The 16,269-nt window shown below is 45.2% G+C and overlaps 2 non-coding genes across 2 annotated transcripts; one reads left to right on the forward strand and one right to left on the reverse strand.

Annotated features, from left to right (window-relative positions):
* Nucleotides 1-1,772: 1,772 nt before the first annotated feature.
* Nucleotides 1,773-1,844, reverse strand: trnaa-agc (transfer RNA alanine (anticodon AGC)). The gene has a single exon. It is a non-coding gene; the product is annotated as a tRNA-Ala (tRNA).
* A 6,083-nt stretch (nt 1,845-7,927) lies between these two features.
* trnal-uag (transfer RNA leucine (anticodon UAG)) lies at nt 7,928-8,009 on the forward strand. The gene has a single exon. It is a non-coding gene; the product is annotated as a tRNA-Leu (tRNA).
* The last annotated feature ends 8,260 nt before the right edge of the window (nt 8,010-16,269 follow it).

Below are 16,269 nucleotides of genomic sequence, written 5' to 3' on the forward strand. Positions count from 1 at the left end.
CCCACAACATTGTCTGGCAGACAGTTGACCTGTCAATCACACACAGAGTCCCGCCCCCACACAGCTGAGAAACGCAGCTCTCAGCAGCAGCCCCAGTCACACAGAAGATAGACGCGTTTCCTGGTTGGCGAGTGCAGACACAACTTCTCTGAGTGCAGGATTCACTTCTCTCATTGCTGTTTGTTCACTGTTGAGGTTTTATTCCTCCACCAACCTGCTTCTGTCTGGAAAGAAACAAATAACTGGAGTGCTGTACATCAACAGACTTGGAGTTTGGACACGGACGAATGAAGTTTGGCTTTTTGTTTCTTCCATCAGATCAGAGCTGATAGGAAAAACAATCAGGTGGTTTCATTAAACCAGCAGTGAGCTGGACTTCAGCCCAGGTCCTCAGTCCCACTGTCAGTTCACTTCAACATGAATGAACAAAATCCAACCCTCACCTGGCCTGGAAATAAATAACAATTGCATAACAATAACTCCTTTATTTCTCTCCTGTTCAGGTCCAGTTGGACTCCATCCATCATCCATCGTCATCTTCCGCTTATTCCTTACTATTAAGGGTCGCGGGGGGGGCTGGAGCCTATCCCAGCATCTACGGGCAAGAGGCAGGGTACACCCTGGACAGGTCGCCAGTCCCAGTTGGACTCATTCATCTCTATTTGTTAGGATTTCACTTCATGAGTTCAGAAGCATCTTCACATGAGATGCTGGTTCCTCAAATTGATTGATCGTTGAATTCTGTGTTTGATCTCTGAATTCTGTCTTTGATCTCTGGGTTCTGTGCATTGAATTCCTGCTCCAGTCTTTGATCTCTGACTGATTCTAAACTCATCAAAGGATCACATCATCATCTTGGTCCAGACTCCAGATGGTGATTTTACCAAGTGCACCACAGTCCTTGTTGCTGTCTGCTGTTGGGTCACAGCAAAGTAAGGAAACAGCCTGACGGTCCTCAGGAGGAAATTCATCAGCCTCCAAAGATGGAGGTGAATCTAGACCTGCTCATGTTGGCCATCCTTGATGAACTTGGGCGGTACTCTGGTGCAGGGATGAGGTCATGGAGCTGATCTGGGAGCAGTCCTGATGTTAAATGCTGTGATGAAGGACAGTGTGGAGGCAAAATGGACAAAATGAGCCAACATCAAATAAAGTTGTAAACCTGTTTGAAGTCTTATTTTGTGTCTGATGGCCATTTTTGAAATCACTAATGATTTTTTGACTGAACGTCCTGGATCCTGTGGTGCCTGATGAGGAGACAACTTGAGTACAGAGTTGGAGAAGAGGGTTTTTGGAGGGGAGATGATTTTTGCAGTGCTACAAGTCAATAAAATGTCATCATGTTTCAAAATGTCCTCACTAAGATGGTTATTAATCCCTCATTCTCAGCTGCTACAGCCTTTAAAGAAACCCTTTGACTGGTGGATCTAACAAAGATCAGATGTTGTCTCCTCTAGAACATCAACAGCTTAACGTTGTGGGCAGGACTCCTACCTGAGCAGGGAGACCCCAATAGATTTCTAGTCCTGATAGGGAGAGGGAGCCTCCTGGGTCATGGAGTGGGGAACCTGATAGGGAGTGGGACGATCCGCCCATTGTGGGTGATTGACAGGGCAGGTTTGATCTATGTTTTCATTTTCAAAAGTAATTTTGAATATTTGTGGACAGTTCGCCCACCTTGAACATGGAGAAGATGTCTTCTGATAGTGAATCAACTGTTGTCACATTTAAGGATCACTGTGGCAGGTAAGATGAAGGCTACAATGACCAGCCGGAGATGCCGGGGATTGAACCCAGGGCCTCATACATGCTCAGCATGCGCTCTACCACTGAGCTACACCCCCTCTGGTAGAGTCACTGTTTAACTGGTGAATGAATTTCCAGTTGATTTTAGGAAACCTAGAAGTTCCTCAGGTGCCATCAATCTTAAGTCACTCCTTCACTTTGTGTGTGGTTCAAAGTCAGTGGTTTCATCAGAGCTCAACAACAGAACAAGCTGAAGTCTTCTGGAGAACGAGGGCACCGATCCCACCACCTCTCACATGCCAAGCTAGCGCTCTACCATTGAGCTCCTTCCTCTGCTCAGCAACATAACAGATAATGCAGGTTGACCTTCAGGCTGCTGGGAGGTCAACACCTGAAATATTTCCAGGATTCTGTCGTGTTGGTAGAAACAGTTTGAGGGAAGAAAACCCTCAAACATGATGATGTCATTATTGAAGGCTTTACTGCTCCTAACCTTTGCTTGTTCTTCTGTGGTTGTGAGAGGTTCTGAGTGATGCATGGAAACTGAAGGTTTAGGCATCAGTTCAAAGTAGCAGGAGCTTAAGGGGACATTTCAGATTTGTTGAAGTTGAGTCCTACTGCCTTCTTGTTCATGACGATGGTGATGTCAGAGTTCTTGCTCAGAACGATCCATGCTGTTCCTCCTGTTAGTTCTGGAAAGTTGGAGCAAAACGTCATGCAGGGTCACAGGGTCACGTGTTTTGTGTTATCAGCAGATTTAATCTATAGAGTGAGTGACGTGTGGTGTGTTTGTCAGCTTAAAGACCAAAGTTGTTGATGCACAAGAGAAGTACACACGTCAAAGCTGCTTCATTTTAATGAGTGAAACTGAAAATTAAGAGAAGAGTGACAACAAAAATGGAGTCAAGAAGTCGTCTTCAAAACACACACACACACTCTCTCACACACACTCTCACACACACACACACACACACACACACACACAAACACACACACACACACACACTCACATAGTCATATACGTGCAGTCAAATGCCAGTAAATTCTGAGTATTTTTGAATCCATTTTCATTTCACTCTTCTCTTTATGTTGCCCCCTGCTGGACAATAGGTTTAAGGTTAATGTGGAAAAAAAGCAGACAATAAAAACGACTATTATTGAAATGTCGGCGACTTCATTCGATCTGAAAGTTCATTGTTGACCAAACAGACACTGATACAACAGGCTTAAAGTCTACCTCCATCGGCTAAAGATGCCCCTGGATCATAAAGCACAGCTCGACTGCTGGCTAACATGCAGGCGTGGGCCCATCACTGAAATCAGCAGTCATGAAAAACTGTGCTCGGCCTCCAGACCCAAGCTTGAAGAGGTTTGAAAACTGGACCCAGGAGAATTTTAACTGAAAACCCCTGCTCTGGAGGATCTGAGGGATGCATGACTGCCCTCTGTTGACCTGTTTAATACAGGAATATCTGAGAAGTACTGAGGACGGCAAAGGGTGCTGATTGGCCAGCAGCCCCACACAGGTCAAAGGTCACCCCCACGGCGGACCAGTTTATTATAATAGTCACGACACCATCCGTTACAGTTGGGTTGGGTTCAGGCTCTTCAGCGCTTCTTATTTTTCCGTGAGCTCCTCCAGCTGCTGGTCCGTCTCTCCTCTTTTCTTTCTCTTCTGCCTACTTTTTTGTTTCTTTGTTCTTTAACTTTAAACAGAACTTCTCCTCTCCCCCTTTTCACGGTCACAATACTGTTGACCTCCCGTGAGCCTTGAATCTCCATCCTGACCAGCGGAGAGAAGCCCCCTTGTGCCTGAGAAGAGCATCGCGGATCCCAGTGGGAGCCACGGTCGTTGAGATGGAGGCTTGGTAGGCCGTCCCCCCACCAGGTCGTTGGAGAGGTTCCGTACATTGATGAGAACAATCCAGCTGAGAACGTGAGCAGGTCCTGTTGGTTGTCGTGCTGTCACAGTAACAAAGACCAGTGCTGCATCTGTTCAGGCCTCAAATCCTGTCTCACTGCCAGCTCCACCTGACTCCTCAGACTCTGCTCAACCTCCATTCAGGAGTTTTCTTTGTTTGGAGGTCACTGACCCTTCATCCTGAACACCTTCTCACCTGCTACCTTTGCCGTCCACTTGAGTCTCAGATAAATCTTATGATTCATGTCTGATCCTCCATGTGCCTTCATTGCTTTACTGGTATTATTCCTCTGTCTTACGTGCTTCCTTGTTTGTATTCAATCCTCTTAAAATTCCAGGAAGTGTTTCAACTGGTTTTTATATTTGTATGTAAGCCTCTGACCCTCAAAGAACTCACTGACAAGCTGGAACCTGAGACTGAGCGTTTCTCATTGGACTCTAAATTACAACCAGCGGTGCCCTGAGTAACAACTGTGTTAGCATCCTAAAGCTACATCATCACCACCAGCTGATCAAGTCACTACTCTGTACACAAGTCACTGTAACCTAGCAAAGTTGAACCTAGAGGAAAAGTACAGTTGAAGCCAGATGCAAACAGATGTTGATGTTTACTCTGTAGTCCTGGCAGCAAGTGTCCTTGGAGACGTCACTCCAGACACTGGCAGAGCTGACAGAGATGGTTTGACACAACTCATGATGTTACTGCACTGCAACAGTAACGGACCATCGATGGCATCGTGGTGATGGAGGAGGACAAAGAATTCTGTCATCAAGTTTTGTTCATGTTTTGTAAATGTTCTTCTTGATCTCAGCATTTAGTCTTTGATGTCACAGTGCCAGAACGGACCAAAGCTGCCTGTGTCAGAGGAAGCAGAATGACATCAGCATCAGGACATTCAGAGCCTTCAGAAACGTGGTGATGGTTTCACCAAAGAGGGACCAGTTCAGTAAATGTGGTCAGGCTTCTGAGAGTCTGGGTTCAAGATGGAGTTCAGGGTTTTAGCGACTCAGAAAAACTGTTTGTGGCTCAGAAAGCAGAGGAGGGCTGATGAAGAGACCTCACAATGAGTGTCATCAAGGAGGAGGAGGTAGTAGACATCACATGGGGGGGGGTAGAGCAGCAAGAAGAGAGAGAGGAGGGACAACTTGATTGAATAAAACAAAGACAAACAATCAAAGAGAGTCAGAGCAGAGGGAGCGGCCCTGAGTCACAGTGAATGGTGGAGTTTGATGATCCATCATTCATCTCCTTTAAATGCTGTCAGGGAGGGAGAGCTGTCTGCTGGTGGTGGTGTTCATTCCTCAGTGGGAGCCTCTATGGTTGATGTTCTACTGCCCTCTGGTGGTGAGGCAGTGGGGATGCAGGTGATCTGCTGGTCTGGTTGAACGTGAGTGGACAGAAACCTTGTTTAGGTGACTGGGAGTTCCTGACTGTGGTGAGCTGCCTTGCTCCTCCTCAGGTCTTCATGGTGGCTTTCTGCTGGACTGTTGTTGAAGGGAACATGGCATCGTATCATTTTCAGCTCTGACATCTGGACAGTGGACAGATGTGACATCATCATGGTCTCACTGCCTGCTTTGTTCATGGATCAATGGAACATTGTGCAAACATAATGTCTGGTCTCTCTCTCTTCTCTTCCCCACCTCTCTGTCTCCTCTCCTCCCTCACCTCCATCTCTCTCCAGCCCTTTTTAGACAGAAAATGTGCCAAATTTGCTGTCTTGTCTGTGTGAAATGGAGGCGTAATATTCCTCTTTTTAAAAAGACACCCTCGTGTGGGCATCAACACTTGATGTGATGTGCAGCTCACACAACCTCAGTCATTGACAACGCAATGACTGAGGTTGGCAGAGCGGGGCAACAACAGACTCTTGAACTGAAACCCAGGATGGAAACCATCTCGGAGCAGTTGGCCGCTCTGCAAAGAGGAGAGTGATGTTGAAGACCAGAAATTTAACTTTACAATTTGGATTGGACTGAAAGAGAAGACAGATTGGAATGTGTGCTCCTCCGCCCAAACCCACAGCTTCCTTATCGGCTGCCCCATTGTTTATCCTCCAGGAGAACTCCTTCTGCCTTGGTGACGTAAATGGCGCGTACTATCCTCCCCTCCCCTTCCCCCATGTGTTCTTGACCCCTGCCTCTGCCCTCTCCACCTCCCTTGGGGTGGCAGCGCCGACCTTGTAGTCTGGCTGCAGGCCTCACTCTCACTTGCCTCCATTGGGACAACGGACTGTTCAAGTTCAGCGTACATACACAACAAATGTATATGTGCTGTCGTTAATTCTGAAGTGTACCATTATTACGATTAAACTGTGCATTCAGGGAACATTAAAGTGGTTTCAATCGTATTCATCAGGTTGATTTCAGTTTGTAGACGTTAATGATAAATCTTCTATACAAACCAAAGTTAAACACGGTGTTCCTCAAGGTTCAGTGCTGGGGCCGATAGTCTTCACTTTATATATGCTTCCTTTAGGTCATATTATTGGGAAACAGTCCATAAATTTCCATTGTTACACAGATGATACTCAATTATATTTATCAATAAAGCTGGATGAAGGCCAGCAGTTGTCTAAAACTCCATGTATGAGTTCCTTCTAGGCTGGACTTTTGTAATTCTTTATTATCAGGCTGCACCAACAAGTGATTAAAGACTTGACAGCTGCACATGTATTGACAGGAACCAGGAAGAGAAACCATCGTAACAATAACATACACTCATGTATGATAGTCTGAAGACACTCAAAGATAATTCAGTGTTTGATCAGTGATCAATACGTCAATACAAAGATCAGTAAGTGGTCCCAGGTGGATCTTTCCATGGTGACCTCAGAGAAAATAAGCTCAGCCCCCTCACCGTCATATCCAATGATGGCTCCATTATGTCAGGTTAACTGAGTTCATTTCCTGCTGCATTATCTGAAAAACGCTTTCTAAAACCAGAACCTCCAAGTTGGGTCTGAACGACCATGATAAATTGCATTATCTACTCAGTTTGAGTCACACCAACACAGAATGGACAAAGGACATTTTTCTGTTGTGTTGTTTCATGTTTTCCTGATCTGGGAAGATTTGCAAGACAAATGTCTCTCAAGTGTGTGTTCTCCTCATGAGTGTGTTTACATGCAGACTTCCTCTTGTGACAACTGATGTCATTGGAAACCATCTTGAGGACATTTGGAGAAAGTTCAATCTTTTAGCTGCAGGTACAGTGACTTACAACACTGCAACAACAACAAAAACACCCCTCCACAAACACTCTTGTCCAACATTTGTGCCCAAATTTTCTCCTCATGAGGCATCAAATCACTACAAAAACTGCCATTAAGTTGATCTGGTTGGCACTGGTATTTGTTCTTGCTGCATCATCGTCCAGCCTCCAACCAGAGGTCCCTCAGTTATCATGGAGCCACAGGTGGAGTCTGGATTCTTTTCTAGAATGAGACGGCAATGACAGTCCTGCAGAGTGACATCACTGACATGAATGGATGACTTCAGTCACATGACTGGATGACTTCAGTCACATGACTGGATGACAGTGTAGATGCCAATAAAGAGGTTGGGGAAATCGTCTCTGAGAATCCAGCTTGAACCCACGCCCTCCTTGTCCTTCAAAAACCCAAACAGCGACCATCAGTCTCCCTCCAATCCTGTACTTGGTTCAATGTTGCTGTTCCATTTTGCAGCAGCAGGTGTCGCTGTGATACCAGGTTCAGTTCAAGATTCCCAACTCCAGCTCATGTTGGTGACCTCAGTGGCAGGTAAAATGGTGCTTCAGTGGATCATGTGATCAACTCATGTGTGTCCTCAGTGCTCCACAGGTCTGTCAAATGTTCTGTAAAATAGTTGGACCCAGCAGAGCTGCTAGATCAGGAGTTGATGGAGTCGTTGCAGATACCAGGGTCCAGTTCCATCCTCACTACCCCTGGTGACCATGTCAAAGTGTCTTTGAGTGAGACACTGAACCCCCAAATACTTCTGATGAGTAGATTGGCTCCTTGCATGGCAGCCTTCAGCATCAGTGTGTGACTGTGTGTGAATGAGAGGACATTGTTCAGCTCCTTGAGTGCTGCTGAGGTAGAAAGGCTCTGTACAAACTGAGTCCTTTTACCATTTCTTTCCTGCTTCTAGCAGCGCTGTTGTCACTTCCTGTGACCGTGGAGGGAAGGGGTCCCCCTTCAGAATAAGTTTGATATCATGATGTTACTTCCTCTTCAACATGCCTTTAGCAGACCAACTCAGAGAACAGCTCAGTGAGGTAGTGTGGCCGAGCGGTCTAAGGCGCTGGATTTAGGCTCCAGTCTCTGAGGAGGCGTGGGTTCAAATCCCACCACTGCCATCATGTCCCAGGTCACTGGAGAGGTGTGGCAGGTCTCTCACAGCCTCTCCTCTCTCTTCCACTGATGTCTTCAAACCTGTGACCAGAAGAAGAATCCTCCTGTGAGTCCACAGACCTGAGCACTGCTGCTCTGACTACCAGGTTACTTCCTGGTAATCAGGGTGAAGTCATGGTGAGGTAGTCAGTTGTTCATTTTGTTTTATGACAGAGGCCTCATTGTGAATTAAATAATTTTAATTCTTTACTTGAAGTTTCATGCCGTTTCGATTGAAAAAGGCGAGTTCCTGGAGAAGATCTTCCAGGGCGTCCAGGTTAAAGCGGTGCCCCAGCTGGCACCAGGCGCTGACCCAGGTCCTGCATGGGAGATACTGTCAGTTCTGTTCTGCCCTGCTCACAACCACAGGCTGGTGTTGAGGCCTGCAGCAACCAGGGCCCCAGTCACCAAGAGTATAAAGGCTGGTCATTGTGGCAGTGGGAGGAGTCAAAATGAAGACAGACCAATGAGAGCAGGACGTTACTGGAGAAGTCATCCATCCACTTTCTATTCTTATCCTTTAAGGGTCATGGGGGGGGGGGGGGGGTGATCCCAGGTGACATTGTTCAAGAGGCAGGGTTCACCCTGGACAGGTCACCAGTCCATCCGGAGAAATGAGGTGGTCGGTATCATGCAACCTAAACTAAAACATTAGTCAGATCAAATTCAGATTAAAGCAAGAGTCTCCAGATCAAAGTCAGAATTCCTGATGATGTCATCAGGGCTTTGACAGTAGCTAGAATTCTGTCTTTGATCTCAGGAGGACATGAAAGAAACCCAATTGAGGAAAGTAGAAGAGAACATTCAGCTTCATTAGAAACACTTGAACTGTTGAACAGTAGAATTTGTTAGAAACAGTTTACAACACTGAGTGACAGGTTTGAAGAGGGAAGAGTTTTCTACTTTAAATTTAATTCTAACTTCAAAGTTGTCAAGTCAATTTTATTTATTTTGTGCCAAATCCCAACAGAAGTTATCTCATGACACTTTACAAGTTTATCGAATGAGACAGGTACCCTGGAAGGTATCACCTTGGCCCCCAGCACCACCCTAAGGAACCTAGGAGTTCTCTTTGATCAGGATCTGTCCTTTCATGCCCACATTCAGCAAATTTCTAGGACTGCTTTCTTTCATTTGTGAAACATTGCTGAGATCAGACACATCCTGTCTCAAAAAGATGCAGAAGAACTAGTCCATGCCTTTGTCACTTCCAGGCTGAATTACTGCAATTCCCTCCTATCAGGCTGCACCAGGAGGTCCCTAAAGACTCTCCAGCTGGTCCAGAACGCTGCTGCCTGACTAGAACTAGTAGAAGAGACCATGTCTCTCCTGTACTGGCCTCTCTGCATGGCTCCCTGTCAAATTTAGAAGAGAATTCAAAATTCTCCTTCTACCATCAAAGTCCTCAACAGTCAGGCTCCTTCATACCTGACAGAGCTCCTAGTCCCCTATTATCCAGCTAGAACCCTTCACTCCCAGGATGCGGGGTTACTGGTGGTTCCTAGAGTTCTAAAAGTAGAATGGAGCCAGAGCCTTCAGCTATCAGGCTCCCCTCCTGTGGAACCGTCTCACAGTTTCAGTCCAGGATGCAGACACCCTCTTGACCTATAAGAGCAGACGAAAGACCTTCCTTTTTGATCAGGCTTATAGTTGGGCTGCTTAGGCTGGCCCTTAGATATGCTGCTATAGGCTTAGACTGCTGGGGGATCTCCCATGGTGCACTGGGCTTCTCTCTACTCCTCTCTTCCCTCTCTGTCCTCCTATATGTGTCATATATAAATCATACTCATATGTATTACTAACTCGTCTCCTTCTCCAGAGCCTTCAGGCTCCCCTCATCCCAGATGTGGGTGCTGCTGGAGGAGGCTGCAGACCTGAAGAGGCTCAAGCTGCCACCCGTAGCTCCACCTGCTCACCGTCTGTTCATCAGTCTCTTCACTTCTCTCTCTCTTTATCTCTGTCCCACTCTTTCCTTCTGCATATCTGTCTTCCTCCATTATCTGTCTTTGTCTCTGCCCCGCTCTCCTGCTCTCTTTCCCTCCAACCGGTCAAAGCAGAAGGCCGTCCCCACTGATCCCGGATCTGCTCCACGTTCCTGCCTGTTAAAAGGAAGGTTTTCATCACCACTGTTGCAGGATGTGCTGCTGGTGGAGAATTGTTGGGTGGAGGTTCATTGAAGGAGTGTGGTACTGGACCTGCTCTACTAGTGAAGAGTCATGAGAGAACTTTTGTTGTGATTTGGCGCAATACAAATAAAATTAACTTGACCAGTGTCATTTGTGGTTTGCATGCCACATGAAATTATTATTGTTCACTTTTCTAGCGACTGTCTCACAGCATCAAGACAAGAACACTTCTACTTTTGATGATGACAGTTTGTTCAACACTAAACTTCATCCAGTACCATGTTGTCAAACACTGGAACCTCCACAGCACCTGAACAGGGACTTGAACCCTGGACCCTCACATTAAAAGTCTGATGCTCTACCGTCTGAGCTCCTCAGGCTCTTTCTACAGCATTGAGACAGGAACAGAAACACCTGTGAAGGTCAAACTGATGCTTTCTTGACTTGTTCAGTCCTCCATGTTAAAGTCCACCATGCTTTTGATTGGCTCTGATTCTCTGTGGCAAAATCCAACAAGAGGCTCCAAAAATGTCCTGAATGTCACAAGAATGCACAGGACAAGATGTTAGTTTCCTTCATGTCTGCAGTTCCTCCACTGGAAAGTAAAGTCAATGCTGCTCCTCTGCTGAAACCTGGGATCGGACCAGGGACCTTTAGATATTCAGTCTAAGGCTCTCCCAACTGAGCTGGTTCAGTTCTGAGTGAGGGCCCTGCTTCTCTCATTTATAATCTCTTCCACTCTCACTAGAACTTAGAGAGGATTGGAGCTTCTGAAGTCCTGACACAAATCAAACCAGAGACTTTGAACTACACAGTGAAGGAGTTGGTCATCAAGGTTGATGGCAGCTTATTAAGTTCTATCTTTGATCAAATATAAGAAATGTAAATGAATTCAACATTGATTGCATTTCCCTCCTTTCTTTGGTGCCCTCAGACTTTCTGAGAACTGTAGGAGGAACTGCTCTCTGTTCTGTGTTTGTTCTGCTCAATGGAGGAAGGAACCAAGGACCGGAGCTCTAAGTTTTCCAGTTCCTACATCAGTGAATGGACTTTCTGTGCTGCAAGGAGCCAAAGCTACAAAGGAGGATTACAGAGTTTGTCCTTGCAGGAGTCAGTGACTTAATAGGGTCTAACAAAGGGTTGGACCTGAATGAGACAGTCACCCTTCAACATGGGGCCATGGCAGAGTGAACCAAGAACTCTACAATGGGGGTGAGAGTGGAGCCATGATGGATTCACACTTCATCACCTCCACCATCATGTGGACCACCTGATCACCTCTCCCTCAACCTCTAAATAACTCATTCCCTGACCGGGAATCGAACTCAGGCCATGGCGGTGAGAGCGCCAAATCCTAGCCACTAGACCATCAGGGACCACACTGAGCTCTCCAACAACAGAGACTATAGACAATGACTCAAGAACACAGGACTCTGTGGTCTCAGCTTGAGATGCAGAGGGTCCACCAAGACCACCAGACACCTCAGCCCCCTAAAGACAGTCCACCCCCAGGATCAGCTTCTATCACTCAGTGGTCCAGAACCATTATGGAGCCTGATCAGGAATGTGAGCAAAGCTCTTGGAACAGGCCTGCTGCCACCACAACTAAGATCCTGCAGGTCACTAGAAACTCCAGTGTCCAGCTGACAAGTGGACTTTCCTCTGATCTGTGGTGGTGCTGAGTTTAGCAAACATCTCCAACAAGAAGATGAAGGAGGCCATCAACTCCTTCAAGCTCAACATCTATACTGGCTTTACTGGGAGGTCAGGAGGTCAAAGCAGACCTTCCCCCTCCACCTCAGATGGTTTCTACTCACAGAGATGAGGGACCAGTTCAAACCAGCTCCCTGGAGCTCCCTTAAGCCATTGTCCCCCTCAGCTAACATCTGGATCTGGACCTGCACCGGTGCTGACTTGTGTCTTGAGTCCCCAGAGTTTGTTGAACCAGAGAAGCTTCAACTGGTGGCGGTCGTACAACCAAGCGTGAAGGTGAGCCTGCATTGTCTGATCTGGAGCTAACAGGAATTAGCAAGTTAGCGACTGTTCTAGAGTTGCTGCTGAGTTGAATTTGAATTTATTTGTTAAAAGGTTCCAGTTTCTATGAGGTCAGGGAAGATTGGTGTGGATCTAAAGGTCCCTGTTGATCCCAGGACATTGTTTTGACTCATTTGAACATTTTCAAACCCTCGTTGCTCAGATTTTACATTAATTTGATCATGACTTCAGACAAATGTTCTGTTTATTAATTAAATAATCACTTTAGTTATGAATTTAGTGAGTCAACCAGACTTGGTCAAAGATAAAAGTTAGTCTGGTTATTATTCAGTTTCCAGTCAGTAGGGACACACACACACACACACACACACACACACACAGCCTGTCTTCAGTATAAAATGGTCTGTCACGTTGGAAGATTTCTCTGACTCCATTGTGAATACAGAGATTCTTCATCTGCCACCTGAGTCTTGATCCACTGATTCCTCTGATCCACCTCTTTCTGCTCCAACAAGGCTGACATGGATCAGGTGGGTCCATGTCATCCAATCAGGAGGTTTCTCCTCTCAGTTAATTTTCTTCATCCCAGTTTAGATTGATTCTTCTCAGCCTGATGAAGGAGCATCTGATCAGGTGTTTGGCTGCTTGTTGGTTGTAATTCCATAGATTTTAATCTCAGATGTTATAGAATTAAGAATGCAATGGCAGTCCTGCCAAGTGACATCACTGACATCACAGGATGGCCCAGTCATGTGACTGAAGGAGCTGAGAGCTTCTACACATCATTGTTGATGGTGTCTTCCACTGTAGTCAGCAGCCACAACTCCTCTATCAACACCTGTCAGAGACCTGCTGGAGGACCCACTGAGGTTTGAACTGGGATCACTGGATTCAGAGTCCAGAGTGCTCACCATTCCACCATGGAACCATCAAAGATGAAACAAGTGAGACAAACTATGGCACTAATCATGTACGAGGGACTGCAGTGGTTTTCTGGATCTAATTTCCACAAACAAATGATGATTTGGGGAAAGGTCTGACAAAGTCTGACAAACCTACCCTGATTTTTTCACAAACAAATGATGATTTTTAGACAGTGACACAGGGCTCTTATTTTGGAGGGCCATCAGGATGTGAAATATCCCAGACGTCTGAGATCAGAGTGTTCACTTTGATCTCAGGGTCCTGAATTTGGAGGTTCTTCCTTTGGTCTCCAAGTTCTAACTCCCATCTGACTGAATCCTTTTTTTAATGAACTCCTCAGACCCTGATGATGTCAGGAAGAAATCCAGACATTCAGTTCTCATCTCAGCTGTTCTGACTGAGACATCAAGCAGTCAGGAAAAAAGTGTTACGACTCAAAGTGGGACCTTTACAGGAGCTAACAAAGTGTCTTTTTTCCTAAACTACTTGAGGAACTGGTTAAACCAGTAAAATATGCATTTCTGTGTGCAGACCAGTGGGGAGCCTGGGTGAGTGGAAGGATGTTTACCACCAACACAGAACCCAGACTTTAGTCATGTGATGAGATGGAGACTCTGATGATGAAGTTAATGGACAAAATGTGAATTGAAGGATGAACACAAATGGGTTTTTGAACCAAACACATTCCTTCAGTAGACTTTGATCCAACATTGAAGTTAGAGTTTGGTGGCTGCTCCATGTTGGAGGAAACCAGGCGATGTTGGACTGTCACAGGGAAGCTCTTTTGCCTCCTCTGCTGCCAGTTCAACCACTCACTCCCATCAGTGGAGAGCAGCTTCAACTGGGTTTGGAATTTACCACTGTGGATGCATAGGAATGTGGAGAAAATGTCCTTTGTCAGAAGTGGGATTTGAACCCACGCCTCCAGGAGGGACTGCGACCTGAACGCAGCGCCTTAGACCGCTCAACCATCCTGACAGACACTGAAAGTTGGAGACTGAATTACTTCACTGACAAAGTAGAATTTTTGTTAACATTAAACCCCCAGTCTGTGTTCATGGCAGGAAGAAATGAATGTGTGTGTGTGTGTGTGTGTGTGTGTGTGTGTCAAGTCACAACCAAAGTTCTCTCATGACTCTTTACTAGTAGAGCAGGTCCAGCACCAAACTCCTTCAATGAATCTACACCCAACAATTCTCCACCAGCAGCACATCCTGCAACAGTGGTGATGAAAACCTTCCTTTTAACAGGCAGGAACGTGGAGCAGATCCAGGATCAGTGGGGACGGCCTTCTGCTTTGACCGGTTGGGGGGAAAGAGAGCAGGAGAGCAGGGCAGAGACAAAGACAGATAAGGCTCTCCTAAAACAAGGCCTGTTCAGTCAATGGTAGAGCAGAGTGGCGCAGAGGAAGCGTGCTGGGCCCAGAACCCAGGGGTTAACCTAACTTTCGAATAACCTCAAAGTGATGCTGAGAGTCATGTAGTAAGAGTTGCTACGAACCTCAAAATAATGTGACAGTAATGTAGTAAAAGTTGCTACGAACCTAAAAAAAATGCGACAGTAATGTAGGAAAAGTTGCTACAAACCTCAAAATATTGCGACAGTGATGTCGGAAGACATGCTAATGAACTCAAAATGATGCTAACAGTAATGTAGTGATAGTTGCTAATCAACTCAGTGATGCTTACAGTAATGTAGTAAGTGTTCCGAATAACCTCAAAGTGATGCTGACAGTCATGTGGGAAGTGTTGCTACGAACCTCAAAATAATGCAACAGTAATGTAGTAAAAGTTGCTACGAACCTCAAAATATTGCGAAAGTGATGTCGGAAGAATTGCTATTGAACTCAAAATGATGCTAACAGTAATGTAGTGATAGTTGCAAAGAAACTCAGTGATGCTTACAGTAATGTAGTAAGAGTTTCGAACAACCTCAAAGTGATGCTGACAGTCATTTAGTAAGAGTTGCTAATGAACTCAATTCAATGCTACAGTGATGTCGTGAGAATTACTCATAAACTCAAAATGATGCGACAGTAATGTAGTGATAGTTGCTACGAACCTCAAAATAATGCAACAGTAATGTAGTAACAGTTGCTACGAACCTCAAAATAATGCGACAGTGATGTCGGAAGAACTGCTAATGATCTCAAAATGATGTGACAGTGATGTAGTAAGAATTGCTAATGAACTTAAAATGATGCTAACAGTAATGTAGTGATACTTGCTAAGACACTCAGTGATGCTTACAGTAATGTAGTAAGAGTTGCTACGAACCTCAAAATAATGTGACAGTGATGTCAGAAGAATTGCTAATGATCTCAAAATGATGCGACAGTGATTTAGTAAGAATTGCTAATGAACTCAAAATGATGCTAACAGTAATGGAGTGAACTTTTCGAATAACCTCAAAGTGATGCTAACAGTAATGGAGTGAAACTTTCGAATAACCTCAAAGTGATGCTGACAGTCATGTAGTAAGAGTTGCTACGAACCTCAAAATAATGCGACAGTAATGTAGTAAAAGTTACTACGAAGCTCAAAATATTGCGACAGTGATGTCGGAGGAATTGCTCATGAACTCAAGATGATGCTAACAGTAATGTAGTGATAGTTGCTAAGAAACTCAGTGATGCTTAAAGTAATGTAGAAAGAGTTTCGAACAACCTCAAAGTGATGCTGACAGTCATTTAGTAAGAGTTGCGAATGAACTCAGTTCAATGCTACAGTGATTTCGTGAGAATTGCTTAACAACTCAAAATGATGCTAACAGTAATGTAGTGATAGTTGCTAATAAACTCAAAGTGATGCTGACAGTAATGTAGTAAGAGTTGCTACGAACCTCAAAATATTGCGACAGTGATGTCGGAAGAGTTGCTAATGAACTCAAGATGATGCTAACAGTAATGTAGTGATAGTTGCGAAGAAACTCAGTGATGCTTACAGTCATGTAGTAAGAGTTTCGAACAACCTCAAAGTGATGCTGACAGTCATTTAGTAAGAGTTGCTAATGAACTCAATTTAATGCTACAGTGATGTCGTGAGAATTGCTCATGAACTCAAAATGATGCTAACAGTAATGTAGTGATAGTTGCTAATAAACTCAAAGTGATGCTGACAGTAATGTAGTAAGAGTTGCTACGAACCTCAAAATATTGCGACAGTGATGTCGGAAGAACTGC

The sequence above is a fragment of the Aulostomus chinensis genome, chromosome 1 (genome assembly GCF_037954235.1).
Source record: "Aulostomus chinensis isolate RoL2024-O1b breed Wild chromosome 1, RoL_Achi_v1.0, whole genome shotgun sequence".
Taxonomy (NCBI): Eukaryota; Metazoa; Chordata; class Actinopteri; order Syngnathiformes; family Aulostomidae; genus Aulostomus; species Aulostomus chinensis.